Genomic DNA, 18,755 nt, shown 5'->3' on the forward strand with positions numbered 1-18,755 from the left:
GGAGAAAACATGCCAAGTAAACCTGAACTTGACTAACAGCCTAGAACAGACCCACCACAGCTGACCTGAAGATCCTTGAGTGAGAAAAAAGTATTTATTGTTGTAAGTCACTGGTATTTAGGGGTTAATGCTACAGTGCATGTTAATTGGCCTCATCCCAGATCTCTCTGACCCTTCAAATTTCCCAGCTTTTCCTTGGCTACTTACCTTTCATCTTTGCTTCTCTGTCAGCTGCTATGTCCATGCTACACAAGGGTGGCAGTGGCAGGTGCATATTTTTCTAGTGCCATGTTAGGTGAGACTTCGCTTAGAGGCACGTTCCTTGGACTACACCCTGAACACTGAGGAAGAAGCCCCTTAATCTCAATGGGTGATTCTATCACAACTCCCTGGGATTAAATCCCCCGGGGCTGAACAAGTAGAGTGCCTTTCATTCCTAAAATTCTTCATTCCATCTGCCGATTGGAATTTTGATTGGGGTAGAAAAAAAGGTTTTTATAGTATCTAGTGCTTTTTCATAGTCTAGAGGCCAAGGTATAAATTTTAATTTCTAAGTTGCCAGGTTCTGGATTCTTACAATCAAATAGCATAGGACATGCATATCAAACTTGTTTTGGATTCAAAACTATTGTGTGCTTTAAATTTCAATAACTTATTTTGTAATTTAAATTACATAATTTGGCGTTCTCTTTCTTTCTCCTCCCACCCCCTCTCTGAGTTGCATCTTCTTTGTGAGTGTTATGGTTACCTACAGAGGCAGATATACTGCCACCCAAAATGTGGTTCCAACATCAAGACTGATGATACCACATACACCAACAGGGTATGAAAAGTTGTATTACTTACATTTTTGAGGTCTCTGGGGGAGATTAGGGCAAATCTTTTAAACATGTTCAAAATGGCTTAAGAGGAAAAGGAAAGAGAATAAACTGTGTTTTATTTGTTTTGGGTTTTGTTTTTGTGGCTAGGGGATGGGGCTTGGGTGAGAGTTCCCGTGGGTGAACAGAGGTTTATGTGGTTTGGTTCTCTCACAGATGCCAAAGGAGGAAGCACCCAGACTTTCTTATCAGCTTACCTAGATGTGGCAAAGGGAAGAGGGAAAAGTGGCAAAGGGAAGAGTGAAAAGTGAAAATTAAAAGCTGACAGCAGTGAACATCAAAAACGAGGCTTCAGACTCCTCATTGCACTGGGTTTTGCATGTAGCAAGGTCTGGAAATCTGTTGGGAAAAGAGTCAATGAAGACAGACAAGAGCTATCTTTTAATATTACCTTAATATATTAAAGTGTTATTTAACCTGGTCACTATTAAGATTAACTAAACTAAGATTAGGCCTCCCCCCTCCTTTTTTCTTTCTTTTTTTTTTTTTTTTTTTGCCAGCTAAGATTAAGCCCCCTACCCCCCACTATTTTTTTTTTTTTTGCCTTCAAGCTAATCGATGTACCATTTTGGGGAAAAATGGGAAAAAAATAAAGAATAGGAAGAAAGAAAATAACATTTCCTTAGCTTGTAATATATTCCAATTGCTACTCTCTCTATGTATACAGAAGTTTATGGAGATATTTGTGTTTTGTTCTAAATTAATTTTTCTGTTCTTCTTTCTCCACTAAGTAACAGCCAAGACTTTGTCAAGGGAAGGATTTGTGAAGAAAGTTCCAAAGCAGAATTGTCTGGAAATTTCTGTATCCTTGGGGGATTGGTTCTGGACCTCTTGCAGATAGCAAAATCCAAGGATGCTCAAGTCCTTGCTACAAAATGGCATATTTGCATATCCTTCTTTGTACTTAAAATCATCTCTAGATTACTTATAGGTCCTATGACAATGTAAATACTACATAAATAACTGTATTATACTATTTAGGGAATAATGACAAGAAAAAGTCTATACATGTCCAGTACAGATGTAATTATTTTTCCAAATATTTTTGATCCTCAGGTGGTTGAATCCATGGATACAGAACCCAAAGATATGGAAAGTCAACTGCATTCTTTTTCTGGATTTTGCTTTTCAAGGTCTACATTATGGGGGGTCCCACTAAATCATATCCAAAGGAGTAGGGAAAGGGTTGGGTACCCCGAGGAGGTCCTTGAGTTCAAGGGAAGAGAGGAGAATCCTCTTGGGAGCTGAAAGGGAATAAAAATTATGACTCTGAGCCTCATACCCTTTGGATACCCTAAGAGAGTATCAGGACTTACAGCAAGTTACAAGGGTGGTCTGTGCTACTAGGACTCATCAAAGATTCCATTCACTACATTTAATGTCAAAGCAGAATCATCAACTTGAAGGACCCTGCAGGTTCAGATAATGAAAATTTTAGTAGTGACTAGTGCATATGGAAATTGGGAGGCCTCACCTTAGTGTAATGTTCTGTTTAAGATCCTGGGAACTGTTCCAGGGCAGAAAGAGTGGGAGAAGCAATAATTCCAGTGACTAAACTACCTAAACACCTGGTGTGATGGAAGCCCAGAATCATATTTCATTTGATTTTAGGTAAAAAGAGGTCATGTGATATTTTTCTGCACCTAAATTTGAATTAAAAAAAATTACCTCCTTTAAGACATTTGACTAGGCTAGTCCACAAAGGGCTGATTTATGTTCAAAAAATTGGAAGAATGATGATGGGGACTTGGCTTAAAGTGTTTCCACTATCAAACCAAAAATTAGTGCAAAAAACCAAAAATATACAAGATAAAGGAAGTGGATACTGTCCTCAGTGACTCCTCCTTCTCCTGGAGTATGGTCAAAATTCAGTAGCTGCTGCAACCAGTGCATAGTGAGAAGTTTACCAGCTCAGAGACATGGCTGCACTGCCTTTTATACCATAAATTGGTGGAGAGGCTAACTTAGTCACCTTGGGCTGCTATAACAACATATCGTAGACCAGGTGGCTTAAACAACACAACTTTGTTTTCTCCCAGTTCTGGAGGCTAAGGAGCCGAAGATCAAGGTATGGTTCAACTCCCAGTGAGGGCCTTTTTCTTGGCTTGCAGATGGTTGCCTTTTCACTTGGTGCTTACATGATGGTGAGAGCACTCTGGTGTTTCATCCTTTTCTTGTAAGAACACCAGTCCTATCAAATTAGGACCTCACCCTTATGATCTCATTTAGCCTTCATCACCTTATCGCAGACCCAGTCCCTAAACACAGTCACATTGTGGGTTAGGGCTTCAACACATTCATTTTGAGAAGACACAAACATTCAGTTCATAGCACAGGCCATAGATGGTCAAGGATCTACATATCTCTGTCAAGGAAATGTTGGTGGTGCCACAGCTAAATACTTGCATGTTTTTCCCCCAGTCATAGTCTACCATATATTTAGCAACCCAATAATAATAATCCCCAATTTATAGATGAGAAAATAGAGTCTCAGAGAGATTGTGAAACTTGCCCAAATAACCTCAATTAGCAATTAAAACTTAAGTATGTCTGACATCAAAGACTTTGCCTTTTGTCCTAAACTACGTTATTAGAAAGTTAAAAAAAAAAAACAAATGGAGGGGGGTAGGACCAAAACAGCAGACTAGAAGCAGCGGCATTTGGAGCTTCCTATGGAAAATAATAAATAAATAAATAAATAAATAAGTGTATGAATCCTTCACCAGCAACCAAGGTAGCCAGGTTCTCTCATCAAAATTGACTAGAAAGCTGGTGTGACCCACGGAGAGAAGGAAGAGCAGTGTGGTGCTGTGGCCCAGCTGAGTGCCACGCAGGGCAGGGGAACACCCTACCCCAGCCAAGGGAGGTGGTGAGTGAGGATGTTACTCAGCTGCGGAAACTGTGCTTTTTCCATGGAACTGCGGGACCCACGGATTGGAAGATCCCACTCACGAACCCACACCACCAGGGCCTACCGTCCCAACGCTCAGCTCTGGAATCTGCTTAAGCCCACCAAACTCCTGGGGGTGAAGGGAGACCGTGAGCACCACAGCTGCAGCTGTCTGCTGTCTAAGCTGTTCGTGTTTCTTGAGGGAGGGACAGCAGCCAGCAATGGGACTGGCAACTGCCTAACACGTTGAGCTCCCTGGGCGGGGGAAGGGTGGCACCCATTTCTACAGCTCCAGGCTGTGCTTTTCCCCTGCTGAAGCCAGGGAGGCTGGACGGCTTGGTCCCAAGACTCATCTCCACAGTCCAACACACCAGCTGTAGTAGTTTGCAGCCAGTGTCTCTTCAGGCATGACCCTGACCCATCCTTCCTCATTGGGGTGGGGGTAGGGGGGTGCTTCCCTGCAGGAAGCCCAATAGCTTCAGCCAGAGGCTCAGGGACAGAATTTGGATCTCCCTGGGCCTGAGTCCCTAGCAGGAGGGGTGGCCACAGTCTCTGAGGATCAGCAGACTTAGCCTCTCCTCCTGGTAGTTCTAAGGAATCCAGGCAGCCCAGATGAGATGGTTTCCCCTCAGTGAAACACACCCCCTCCACCAAGGGATAAAGTGCTTCCTTAAATGGGTCCTGCTCCCTGCACCACCCAAATGGGTGAGACGCTTCAACAAGCGTCGTCAGATACCCTATACAGCAGTGACCCTACTGGCATCAGTTTCTAGCCCCTTTGAGGTCAGAGATCCCAGAAGAAGGAGCAGGCATCCATCTTTGCACTCTCCAGTCTCCTTGAGTGACATCTCCAGGCATGGGAGCAAATCAGATGAATAGGGCCTGAGTAAACCCCCAGCAAACTGCAGCAGCCCTGCAGAAGAGGGACCTGACTATTGAAAGAAAAACAAACAAGCAGAAAGTGACAACAAAAACATCATCAACAACAACAATAAGGTCCCCACAAAAACCCCATCCAAGGGTCAGCAGCCTCGAAGACCAAAACTAGAGAAACTCATGAAGAGGAGAAAGAATCAATGAAAAAATGCCAAAAATTCAAAAGACCAGAGTGTCTCTTCTCCAAATGATCACAGCGTCTCTCCATCAAGGGTGCAGAATTGGATGGAGGATCAGATGGACAATTGACAGAAGTAGGCTTAAGAAGATGGGTAATAAAATACTATGATAAGCCAAAGGATCATGTTCTAACCCAATGCAAAGAAGCTAAGAACCTTGATACAAGGTTAGAGGAATTGCTAACTAGAATAACCAGTTTCGAGAGGAACATAAACGACCTGATGGAGCTGAAAAACACAGCATGATGACTTCATGAAACATCAAGTATCCACAGCTGAATCCACCAAGTGAAGAAAGGATATCAGAATTTGAAGACCACCTTGCTGAAATAAGACATGCAGATGAGAATAGAGAAAAAAATAATGAAAAGGAATGAACAAAGTCTCCAAGAAATATGGGACTTCATAAAATAACTGAACCTATGATTGACTGGAGTACCAGAAGGAGATGCAGAGAATGGAAACAAGGCTGGAAAACACGCTTCAGGATATTATCCAGGAGAACTTCCCCAACCTAGCAAGACAGGCCAACATGCAAATTCAGGAAATACAGAGAACACCATTAAGATACTCTACAAGAAGATCAACCCCAAGACACATAATCATCAGTTTCTGCAAGGTCAAAATAAAGGAAAAATTGTTAAGGGCAGTCAGAGAGAAAGGCCAGGTCACCTACAAAGTGAAGCCCATCAGACTAACAGCAGACCTCTCAGGAGAAACTCTACAAGCTAGAAGAAATTGGGGGCCAATATTTGACATTCTTAAAGAATTTTCAACCCATAATTTCATATCCAGCCAAACTAAGCTTCATAAGTAGAGAAATAAAATCCTTTCCAGACAAGCAAATGCTAAGAGATTCCGTTACCACCAGGCCTGCCCTGCAAGAGATCCTGAAAGAAGCACTAAATATGGAAAGGAAAAACCAGTACCAGCTACTGCAAAAACACACCAAAACGTAAAGACCAATGACACTACAAATAAACTGCATCAACTAGTGTGCAAAATCACCAAATAGCATCATGATGACAAGATCAAATTCACACTTAACAATACTAACCTTAAATGTAAAACAGCTAAATGCCCCAATCAGAAGATACAGACTGGCAAATTGGGTAAGGAGTCAAGACCCATCAGTGTGCTGTATTCAGGAGACCCATCTCACATCCAAAGACACACATAGGCTCAAAATAAAGGGTGGAGGAAATTTCCCAAGCAAATGTAAAGAAGAAGAAGAAGAAAAAAAAGCAGGGGTTGCAATACTAGTCTCTGACAAAACACATTTTAAACCAACAAAAATAAAAAAAGACAAAAAAAGGCATTACATAATGGTTAAGGGAACAATTGAACAAGAAGAGCAAACTATTCTAAATATATATACCTCTAATACAGGAGTACCTAGATTCATAAAACAAGTTCTTACAGACCTACAAAGAGACTTAGCCTCCCACATAATAATAGTGGGAGACTTCTCACTGTCAGTATTAGATCAACAAGGCAGAAAATTAACAAGGATATTCAGGACTTGAACTCTGCTCTGTATCAAGTGGACCTAGTAGACATCTATAGAACTTTCTACCCCAAATCAACAGAATATACATTCTTCTCAGTGCCACATGGCACTTATTCTAAAATCAACCACATCATTGGAAGTAAAACGCTCCTCAGAGAATGCAAAATAACTGAAATCATAACGAACAGTCTCTCAGACTATAGTGAAATGAAATTAGAACTCAAGATTAAGAAGCTCACTCAAAACCACATAATTTCATGGAAATTGAACAACCTGCTCCTGAATGACTCCCAGGTAAATAATGAAATTAAGGCAGAAATCAAGAAGTTCTTTGAAACCAATGAGAACAAAGAGACAATGTACCAGAATCTCTGGGACACAGCTAAAGTAGTGTTAAGAGGGAAATTTACAGCGCTAAATGCCTACATTAGAAAGCTAGAAAGATCTCAAATTGATACCCTAACATCACAATTAAAAGAGCTAGAGAGGCAAGAGCAAACTAATCCAAAAGCTAGCAGAAGACAAGAAATAACTAAGATCAGAGAAGAATTGAAGGAGATACACAAAAACCCCTCCAAAAAAAAAAAAAAAAAAATCACTGAATCCAGGAGCTGGGTTTTTGAAAAAATTAACAAAATAGATAGACCACTAGCTAGACTAATAAAAAAGAAGAAAAAGAAGAATCAAATAGACACAATAAAAAATGATAAAGGGGATATCACCACTGTGACCACATGAAAATACAAACTACCATCAGTTAATACTAGAAATACCTCTATGCAAATAAACTAGAAAATCTAGAAGAAATGGATAAATTCCTGGATGCATACACTCTACCAACACTAAATCAGGAAGAAGTTGAATCCCTGAATAAACCAATAACAAGCTCTGAAATTCAGGCAGTAATTAATAGCCTACCAACCAAAAAAGCCCAGGAGCAGACAGATTCACGGCTGAATTGTACCAGAAACAAAAGGAGAAGCTGGTACCACTCTTTCTGAAACTATTTCAAACAATTGAAAATGAGGGACTCCTCCCTAACTCATTTTATGAAGCCAGCATCATCCCGATACCAAAACTAAGTAGAGATACAACAAAAAAACGAAAACTTCAGACCAATATCCCCAATGAACATTGATGCAAAAATCCTCAATAAAATACTAGCAAACTGAATCCAGCAGCACATCAAAAAACTTATCCACCACGATCAAGTTGGTTTCATCTCTGGGATGCAAGGCTGGTTAAACATATGCAAATCAATAAACCTAATCCATCAGATAAACAGAACCAAAGACAAAAACCACATGATTATCTCAATAGATGCAGAAAAGGTCTTTGATAAAATTCATGCTAAAAACTCTCAATAAACTATATATTGATGGAACATACCTAAAAATAATAAGAACTCTTTATGACAAACCCACAGCCAATATCCTATTGAATGGGCAAGAGCTGGAAGCATTCCCTTTGAAAACCAGTAGGAGACCAGGATGTCCTCTTTCACCACTCCTATTCAACATAGTATTGGAAGTTCTGGCCAGGGCAGTCAGGCAAGAGAAAGAAATAAAGGGTATTCAAAAAGGAAGAGAGGAAGCCAAGTTGTTACTGTTTGCAGATGACATGATTTTATATTTAAAAAAACCCATCATCTCAGCCCCAAAACGTCTTGAACTGATAAGCAACTTCAGCAAAGTCTCAGGATACAAAATCAATGTGCAAAAATCACAAGCATTCCATTACACCAACAATAGGCAAGCAGAAAGCCAAATCATGAATGAACCCCTATTCACAATCACTACAAAGAGAATAAAACACCTAGGAATACAGCTAACAAGGGATATGAATGACCTCTTCAAGCAGAACTACAAACCACTGCTCAAGGAAATAAGAGAGGACACAAATAAATGAAGAAACATTCTATCTTCATGGATAGGAAGAATCAGTATCATGAAAATGGCCATACTGTCCAAAGTAATTTATAGATTCAATGCTATTCCCATCAAACTACCATTGAGATTCTTTGCAGGATTAAAAATAAAAACTATTTTAAATTTAATACGGAATCAAAGAAGACCCCATATAGCCAAGAAAATCCTAAGCCAAAAGAACAAAGTTGGAGTCGTTATGCTACCTAACTTCAAACTATACTACAGGGCTATGGTAACCAAAACAGCATGGTATTATTACCAAAATAAACATATAGATCAATAGAGCAGAACATGGACCTCAGAAATAAGACCACACATCTACAACCATCTGATCTTTGACAAATCTGACAGAAACAAGTAATGAAGAAAGCATCTCCTATTTGGTAAATGATGCTGGGAAAACTGGTTAGCCATATGGAGAAAACTGAAACTGGACCCCTTCCTTACACGTTATACAAAAATTAACTCGAGATGGATTAAAGACTTAAATGTGAAACCCCAAACCATAAAAACCCTATAAGAACTCCTAGGCAATACCATTCAGGGTATAAGCATGGGCAAAGATTTCATGACAAAAACACCAAAAGCAATTGCAACAAAAGACAAAATTGGGTCGGGCACAGTGACTCATACCTGTAATCCCAGCACTTTGGGAGGCCGAGGTGGGTGGATCATTTGAGGTCAGGAGTTTGAGATCAGCCTGACCAATACAGTAAAACCCTGTCTCTACTAAAAATACAAAAATTAGGTAGGTGTGGTTGTGTGCACCTGTAGTCCCAGCTACTAGGGAGGCTGAGATAGGAGAACTGCTTGAACCTGGGAGGCAGAGGTTGCAGTGATCATGCCACAGCACTCCAGCCTGGGTGACAGAGTGAGACTGTCTCAAAAAAAAAAAAAAAAAAAAAAAAAGGCCAAAATCAACAAATGGGATCTAATTACACTAAAGAGCATCGGCACAGCAAAAGAAACTATCAGAGTGAACAAGCAGCCTATGGAATGGGAGAAAATTTTTGCAATCTACCCATCTGACAAACGTCTAATATTCAGAATTTACAAGGTACTTAACCATTTTTACAAGAAAAAAAACAACCTCATCAAAAAGTGGGCAAAGGATATGAACAGACATTTCTCAAAGTAAGGGAAGAGACCACCCCTCATATTGTCTTATGCCCAATTTCTGCCTCCAAAGAAAGAAGAAGTAAAAACTAAAAGGCAGAAATGAAATCCACAAGCAGACAGCCCAGTGCCACACCCTGGACCTGGTAGTTAAAGATCAACCCTTGACCTAATCGGTTATGTTATCTATAGATTACAGACATTGTATAGAAAAGCACTGTGAAAATCCCTGTCCTATTCTGTTCCGTTCTAATTACCAGTGCATGCAGTCCCCAGTTACGTACCCCCTGCTTGCTCAATCAATCATAATCCTCTCAAGCAGACCCTCTTAGAGTTGTGAGCCCTTAAAAAGGACAGGAATTGCTCACTCAGAGAGCTTGGCTCTTGAGACAGGAGTCTTGCCAATGCTCCCGGCCGAATAAAGCCCTTCCTTCTTTAACTCAGTGTCTGAGGGTTTTGTTTGTGGCTTGTCCTACTACAAAAGGAAGATATTTACACAGCCAACGAACATATGAAAAAAAGCTGAACATCACTGATCATCAGAAAAAAGCAAATCAAAACCACAATGAGATACCATCTCACACCAGTCAGAATGGTGATTATTAAAAAGTCAGGAAACAACAGATGCTGGTGAGGCTGTGGATAAATAGGAACACTTTTACACTGTTGGTAGGAATGTAGATTAGTTCAACCACAGTGGAAGACAGTATGGCAATTCCTCAAGGATCTAGAGCCAGAAATAGACCCAGCAATTCCATTACTGGGTATATAACTAAAGAATATAAATCATTGTACTATGAAGACACATGCACATGTATGTTTATTACAGCACTATTTACAATAGCAAAAACATGGAACCAACCCAAATCCCCATCAATGATAGACTGGATAAAGAAAATGTGGTACATACACACCATAGAATACCATGCAGTCATACAAAGGAATGAGATCATGTCCTTTTCAGGGACATAGATGAAGCTGGAAGCCATTATCCTCAGCAAACTAACACACGAACAGCAAACCAGACACCACCTGTTCTCACTCATAAGTGGGAGTCAAACATTGAGAACACATGCACACAGAGAGGGGAGCAACATGACAGGGCCTGTTGGGCAGTGGGGGTGAGGGGAGGGAACTTAAGAGGATGGGTCAATAGGTGCAGCAAACCACCATGACACGCGTATACCTATGTAACAAACCTGCACGTTCTCACATGTATCCCATTTGTTTTTTGTTTGTTTTTAGAAAAAAAATATAAATAAATAAATAAAAATAGGAGGTTTATAAAACAGGAATGACTGTAGTCCAAAAATAAACCCACATATCCAGGGTTAATTGACTTTCAATAATATACCAGTTATGTTAAAAAAAAAATTTTTAATATTACTGGGTAAGATTTAGATAAGTTTACAAATGGAATTAAAATGAAAGTATACTATTATATTAATAGAAAAACTGCCTTGAAAGGTAATAGCTGAGTTTAGGTGGCAAAAGAAAGAAATTCAGGAAAATCATGAAGACTACTGCTCTTTTCTACTCCACCCCCACCCCCATCTAAAATCTGGTATTCCCCAGTCAGTGTGCAGGACGGACAGTGGATGCACTTGGCTTGGGAACTCAAACACCAGAATTCTGTGACCGAGTCTGATAACCTGGAGGAGGAATAGCTAAGAAATAAGTAAAGGGTGAGTCACTGTGTTGTACAATAGGTTTGAATTTATTCCTTCTATCTAACTAAAATTTTGTATCCTTTGACCAACATCTCCTCAACCTTCTATCTCTGCCACCAGCCTCTGGTAACCACCATTCTACTCTCTACTATGAGTTCAACTTTTTTAGATCTCATGTATAAGTGAGACCTGGGGTATTTATCTTTCTGTGCTTGGCTTATTTTACTTAGCGTATTGATCCTGATGTTCATCCATGTCATCTCAAATGACAGGATTTTCTTCTTAATGGCTGGATATATACCAAACATTGTTATCTATTCATTTATTGATAAACATTTAGGTTGATTTCATATCTTGGCTAATGTGAATAATGCTGGAATGAACAAGTGAGTGCAGATATCTCTTTGATATACTGATTTTATATCCTTTGGGTATATACTCAATAGTGAGATTTCTGGATCATATGGTAGTTCTAAGTTTTTGAAGAGTCTCTATACTCTTTTTCATGATGGCTGTACTAATTTACATTCTCACCTGATGTATACAAAGATTTCCTTTTCCCCACATCCTTGCCAAAACTTATCTTTTATCTTTTTGATGCTAGCCATTCTGAGAGGTGTGAGATGATATCTCATTGTGGTTTTAGTTTGCATTTCTTTGATTACTAGTAACAAGCATTTTAAAAATATATCTGCTGCCCATTTGTAAGTCTTCTCTTGGAAAATGTCTATTCAGCTCCTTTGTTAATTTTTAAATTGGGTTGTTTTCTTGCTATTAAGTTGCTTGAATTCCTTACATATTTTGGATATTAACTTACTCCTGATCAGACGTATGGTTTGCAAATATATTCTCCCATTCTATAAGTTTTCTCTTCGCTGTGTTGTTTTCTTTGCTGTGTAGAAGTGTTTTTAGTTTGATGTAATCCCATTTGTCTATTTTTGCTTTCGTTGCCTTTTGGGTAACAATCGTGTCTATTTTGGGCTTTGGGGGCCATATTAAAAAAGTTATTGCCTAGGTCAATGTCATGGAGCCTTTCTACTATGTTTTCTTCTAGTAATTTTATAGCTTTAGGTCTTACATTTAAGTTTTGAATCCATTTTAAGTTGATTTTTTGTATACATCGTGAGACAAGGTTTTAATGCTGTTCTTTTCCATATGAATAGCCAGTTTTTCCAACATCATTTATTGAAGAGACTGTTCCTCCTGCTTTGTGTTTGGGGCACCTCTGTAAAAAATTAATTGAATAGCTTTGTAGTATATTTTAAAGTCAGATAATGTGACAACTCCAGCTTTGTTCTTTTTGCTCAAGATTGCTTTGGTTATTTGGGGTCTTTTTTTGGCTCCATATTAATGTTGGGATTGTTTTTTCTATTTCTGTAATAAATGTCTTTAAAATTCTGACAAGGATTGTATTGAATCTGTAGAGTGCTTTGGGTAATATGGATATTTTGACAATATTAACTTTTCCAATCAATGAACACAGGGTATTATTCTATTCATTTATGCCTTTTTAATTTTCCTTCTTCAATATTTTACAGTTTTCACTGTATAAGTGTTTTACCTCCTTGGTTAGATTTATTCCTAATAGTTTTGTAGCTATTGTAAATGGAATTGTTTTCTTAATTTCCTTTTGGATAGTTTGTTGTTAATTTGTAGAAAGGCTACTGATTTTTGTATGTTGATTTTGTATTCTGTACTTTTACTGAATTTATCAGTTCTAACAGTATTTTAGTGGAATCTTTGGAGTTTTCTACCTATAAGATTATGCTAACTGCAAACAGGGAAAATTTAACTTCTTACTTTCCAATTTGGATGACTATGATTTCTTCCTCTTACCTCATTGCTGTGTCTTCGACTTTCAGTACTATGTTGAATGGCAGGGCAAGAGTGGGCATCCTTTTCTTACCAGATCTAAGAGGGAAAACTTTCAATTTTCCACTGTTGAGTATGATTTAGAAGAAATTCTAAATCAGAATTTAGCACTATGTTCCTGAATAATTTTCATTTGATAAGTGATTAAATTTTGGATTTTGAATTTCTCTTGGACTTAGATCTAAATCAGATCCTTCCTGGCCAGGCCTCCCTGTCATTGTGCCCCAAAAGTGATCACTGTCAGTGTTTACAGAATCATAGCATTTTTAACAATCATTTAATACCTTAGTTTTAAGTATCGGAAAAAATAAAACTCTGAGAGGTTAAGTGAGAAGTTAAAGGTACAGCTGGGGGTAGAACCAGTTTCCTGATTTCCATCTACTACATTAAGCTGCATGGTCCACTAGGGCAGCTGTGCTATGAGAGGATAGCTAATCTTATTTCTCACATTGGGCAATATTTATTTTCATGAAACTATAAACAGCCCTTAGATTGCTAGAGTCTGAATTAGATACAATACATAACAAGTGGCATAAATTTTGCCATTCCCTGCTGAAAATGTAAATGGTTGTATACAAACATGCTTAATTCAGGGAAAGAGGCTATCAGTTTCTACATGGCATATTTTCCTTGTTCAACCAAGGATGACAAACTGACACACAGTAAATAGGATCAGTGTTAGTAAGCGGTTAAGCACTGCTGTTTCTCTCCTCTGTCTCTTGCTCTCTCTCATACAGCCCTGTCTAGGCATCTTACTGTTTCAAGAAGAAACAAATGCCAAATACCAATTAACAAGCTAAACCTGATTCACATGTAAACAAGCTTGGGCCTGTAGTTTTATGAACAGTACTGACAAAATTAGTTTTGAAAATATTTAACTCCTATTGATTTAACTTTTAGACGTCTCATTACTAAGGCCTTCTTTTCCCTCCTATATCTGGTATCTAGATTCACCTTTCTCAGAAGAGGTATGGTTTTCTTCTTTGAGAGAAAAACAAAAGCATAAGTAGCTTTAGTTAAGCATTACTGTCCAGTCCATTATTTTATCATAGTTGTGGTCATTAGTACAGACTAATCTGCTTTTCTTCATGGGTCACACTTAACCATTTTTGTATTTTATTTGTTCATCAAATATATTTCCACAAAATACAGTTTGATCTGGATTTATTTGCCACCAATTTGAGAAATCACAATGTCATTCTTCACTGCTGTGAAATATTATGTGAATAACTCATTTTTAGCTTTAAAATGCATCAGTGAGTCATGGAGGCTCATAGGAACCCTTTGACATAGTTTCCCGGAGAATTTGGAAAAATTTCACATCTATTCTGAAGAGGCAACCTAAATCACTATTTCTTTTCCAAAAGTGCTTCCCAAACTTTAGTGTACATAAGAATCATCTGAGAGCTTGTTGAAATGCAGATTCCTGGGCCCTGCTTCTTGAGGTTCTGGTTCAGGAGATATGGTGTGGTGCCTGAGATTTTTACATTTTCCACGTCAAGCTGAGGGATCTACTACCCTGGTGCAGCTTCTGCCTCATTCTCCTGGAAACACTGTTCACATGTCCTTTTAAACATACAAAATACATGGCTACGAAGATCCATCTTTGCACATAGTAAAAAGGGATATTTTGGATTTTGCTGTCATCATTAACTATGTTACATAAAATAGATGTTCAGGAAATGATAGCACTGTGGTTTCCATCACACACATCACATGTTGATCCCTTCCCTCTGTAATATGCCCCCTAACTGAAAAGTTGTGCATTTATACAGGAGAAAGCAATGACTTGTACAGGAAACAAACTCTATAGAGCTCCATGGGTATTAAAATGTACATGTGTTGGTGAATTCTCATTAACTATAACTGTCCACAAAGCTCCAGTGACTCAGCTCTTCGTCTCTAACATTTTACAGACTGAATTGGTAGGTATGAGGACAGACCTTTGGAGGATATAAGACAGCACAAATAAATAATTAGCATAATATAAAATATCAATTATCTGTAGGCCAATTAAGGTCACGAACATTTTAGGGAGAAGGACTTTAGGAGTCACGGCTTAAAGAACACCGCATATGTCCTAGGAAATGGTGATAGACAGCAATCAATTCTGTTCACTTGTAATCTAGCAAGGGATTAAGAAGTTCGAGCTTTCTGAAAGAGCTGAATGATAAGAGAGGTTTGACTGATGTTGGGAAAAGAAGCATATCTTTTGCTTTGGAAAAAGAACCAAATTATAGTGATCATTCTCCATTTATCAGCAAAATATTTTTTAGCACACACCTGCTAATATATGCATATTTACTTATTTCTAAGTATTTATACTCATCATCATCTAGATATAATTTATATATAAATATTTCAAATGACACACTACAATATACATTTGGAAAATTGAGATAAGATTAAATTTAAAAATTTGTCTTACTGGTATCTGGATATTATCATTAATTCAAAGCAAAAGGCATAATTTACAGTTAAACAAAGGGTTATCATTAATAATATTAAATATGAATCCATAATTTAAGTGGACTTATTGATAATTTTAACTTTTTGGAAGAAAATGTATCAATATAAATAGATAACATTTTCTTTAGTCTCCTAATGTGGCTTAATGCCCATAGTAGAAGTAGGGTAAATATTAGCTGTGCAATTTTTTTGTTCTCTGCCTGTTTTTGTATTATGATATTACATTCAAGTGGTGGTTTCTTTGCTGGAATCTTTTTAAGCTTTCCTTCTAAGCCCTAGTTGGATATTATCTCCTTTTTCCTTGAACTTTCTTAGCACTCTTTGTATGTGTATCATTCTTCTGTCAATGATAAGTTACAATCTATAGATTCTTGGTTATCTATTACTCCTTGCAATTTCATTACCGAGTGCCCAATCTTATCCATAGCAAGTGCTTAATAAATATATATTAACTAATAAGTAATAGAGAGAGGAAGAACAATTTTCATATAGAAGCATACTAAGAGACAAAAGCTTTTCATTTTTAGTTAGGAATTAAATCTATCATGTTTTTTCTTTTATAAAAAAGGCTTTAATTTTAATTAATTTTCAGCAATAATATAAGATTGTTTTTCTATGAAACTTCATGCCATGCCAACAGGATGATGACTCATACGCCACTAGAAATCTGACACATCACATTACTTTCACTTATTTTTATAGCATGTAAATTGTCTCACATCCGATAAGTCGGCAACAGAAGAACTCCCTGGAGATGGACTAAAATAATTCAGGAGGAGCAAGTGTCTTTAAATCTAAAAAATATTCAGAAAATATCTGCTTTAAATGTAATAGAAAGAGGGTAATAAATGCACATTACTGAGTCTCTTTTACTAAAGTTTCAATATATAAGCACATCTATAATTCTGGCATTTCATAAAAACATTGATTTTTAAAGTAAACATATTGATATTAGTTTTAGCAATAGAAAATGACAACTATTCCACAGTAACATCTACAACTTCACAAGATGGGAAACTTCCCTAAAATGTATTTTTTAAACAACTAAAAACAATCTAAAATCACATATACTAACTCATTTGAAAAATAGCAATAGAATCAATGAATTCACAGAGCAACATAGATAAATTTAGCAAAAATATTTGTTAAAAAATAAGAGAGATTTTACACACACCCATAACCCTTTCTCCTCTGAAGAGTCTTATACTGTGAATGATTGATTTTGCAGATTTATTATACAATTTTCTGTTTAAATAAAGTTAACACAAATTTATTTTTCATTCAAAAGTTAATTCAGACATGACAAACCTAAAATCCTTCAAAAATGTCTTGTGATAGTTTTGTTGACAACAGCCTGGGACTTTCCTTACTTTTTGAACTTTTCCCCCCTGTATGGGAGGAAGTCAAATAGCCAGAGGTATCCCTCGGAAGTTTTAATGAGGTCCATTTACTTTTACTTCCCTTCCATACTTAGGTATTTTCCATTGTTAACAGCTCTGTGGACAAAAGCATTTAGTCAGACATGAGCTTCTAAATCCAATTTATCTTTCATTTGGAAAAAATAGAAAAGACTTGTACTTTTTATTTTTATGCCATGCATAACGAACCAACACACCAAACTCATGAAAACCCAAATTACTGATACAAGTTGAGAGTAAAATGTGGCTAATTTTTTTTTTTTTCCAGATAGCAACCACTACCAGTGTTGAACACAGTGGTGCAAACGAGACCACACTGTCCTGGACATCTGCTGCTGTATTGGTGTGGGAGCATGACTCAGAGGAAGAAATGAATAAAGTGTTTATATCCAAAGGGATTCTAAATATTCTGGAATATAAAGACTGATAGAAGATTACTAAAGGGCTCACTTAACAAAGTGTGAAACTTTAACTCCATAACTACATGTAACAGCTGATTATAAAACAGTAATACATTATGGCATGTATTAAGATTCTAGAGTCCTTTTTAACCCTTAACATCCCTAGTTCTCCCAAACAAAATGTGGCAAACTCCCTGAAATTTTTAACCATACCATGTGTGAGTCAATTGAGAAAGAATTCCTAATAAAGGTTAAAACCACAATAGCTCCTGAGCATGCTAAGGAGGGAAAATAGGTAGACATTAAATTTAAAGATGTATTTCCTGCCCTTTCAGATAGGGGATATGTTGTGATATGGACATAGACACACATATACCATAGAGTCTAAAATTGTGCTATTACATAAGGTGACATAAGAGGCCAGATAATATATTTATTTTTAAACCTTCAGTTTTAATCAACTTAACTGATTAACAACAATTATACCCCTCTTAGAATCATTAATAGGAAAGTAATGATTTTTTTTTTTTTACAGTCAAGGCATATTTAAATGCCAGAATAAATACCCACATTAACATATACACACTACAAGAAAAAATAATCAAAGTCTTTTAGGAAAATAAAAGATAAAAATGTGAGCAAAGTGTTTATAGTAGATAATTCTAGCATATTATCATTCCTGCTTTAAGTGGTGTGATCTTTGAAACTCATTTAGTCCTGGAAACACTTTAGAGAGCTTCAAAACCTATTTTGGAATTTGTCTAACTCAGAAAAAAGCAAAATATCATATAATCAAAGAAAAGATTTTTGCTGTGGTAAAACATAGATAAAATTAAAAACCATAACAAGTGGTCTGATAGATTAGCATTTCAGCTGCCTTCGACACAGCACAAAATTTCCTATATTCAAGTGAAACTGCTTGTGGGATATACATGAGTACCAAGGAAAGGGGCTTCCAGTCCACACAAAGAGAATCACTTCTGTAGAATCTTTGGATGATAAGGCTAAGGGGATGGCATGGTGAGGCAAACAGAATCCAAGGCAGAGGGAGCTTGGTCTTTACAGTGATCTATAACCGGTGATATGCACAGGGTGGTCCCTGGGCCAGTAGCATTAACATTGCCTGATGTGGCAGGCAGACTAATGGCTCCACAAAAATGTCCACAATCGATTCCTGGAAACTTGTGAATACGTTACCTTACATGGCAAACAGAACTTTGCAGATGTGATTAAATTAAAGGTCTTGAGAGGGAAAGAGCATCTTGAATTATCCAGATGGGTCCATTGTAAGCACAAGAGTTGTTATAAGTGAAAGACAGACACAGGAGAGTCAGGGGTCAGAGTCAGAAAGATATTAATATTTGAAGATGCTACTTTGATGAAGACACTTTGAAGACGAAGGAAGGAAGCATGAGCCAAAGAATGCAGACAGTGTCTAGAAGCTGGAAGAGGCATGGAGACTGATATGGTTCGGCTACGTCCACACCC

The 18,755-nt window shown here is 37.5% G+C and overlaps 1 long non-coding RNA gene across 1 annotated transcript in view; it reads left to right on the forward strand.

Moving 5' to 3' along the window:
* LOC140712670 (uncharacterized) overlaps positions 1 to 17,626 on the forward strand; it is a 134,097-nt gene extending 116,471 nt beyond the window's left edge. Inside the window, exon 3 of the long non-coding RNA XR_012094384.1 lies at positions 17,135 to 17,626. This is a non-coding gene — a long non-coding RNA (uncharacterized lncRNA). The remainder of the gene's footprint in view (positions 1 to 17,134) is intronic.
* Positions 17,627 to 18,755: the final 1,129 nt, after the last annotated feature.

This window comes from Chlorocebus sabaeus, chromosome 10, assembly GCF_047675955.1.
Source record: "Chlorocebus sabaeus isolate Y175 chromosome 10, mChlSab1.0.hap1, whole genome shotgun sequence".
Classification (NCBI taxonomy): Eukaryota; Metazoa; Chordata; class Mammalia; order Primates; family Cercopithecidae; genus Chlorocebus; species Chlorocebus sabaeus.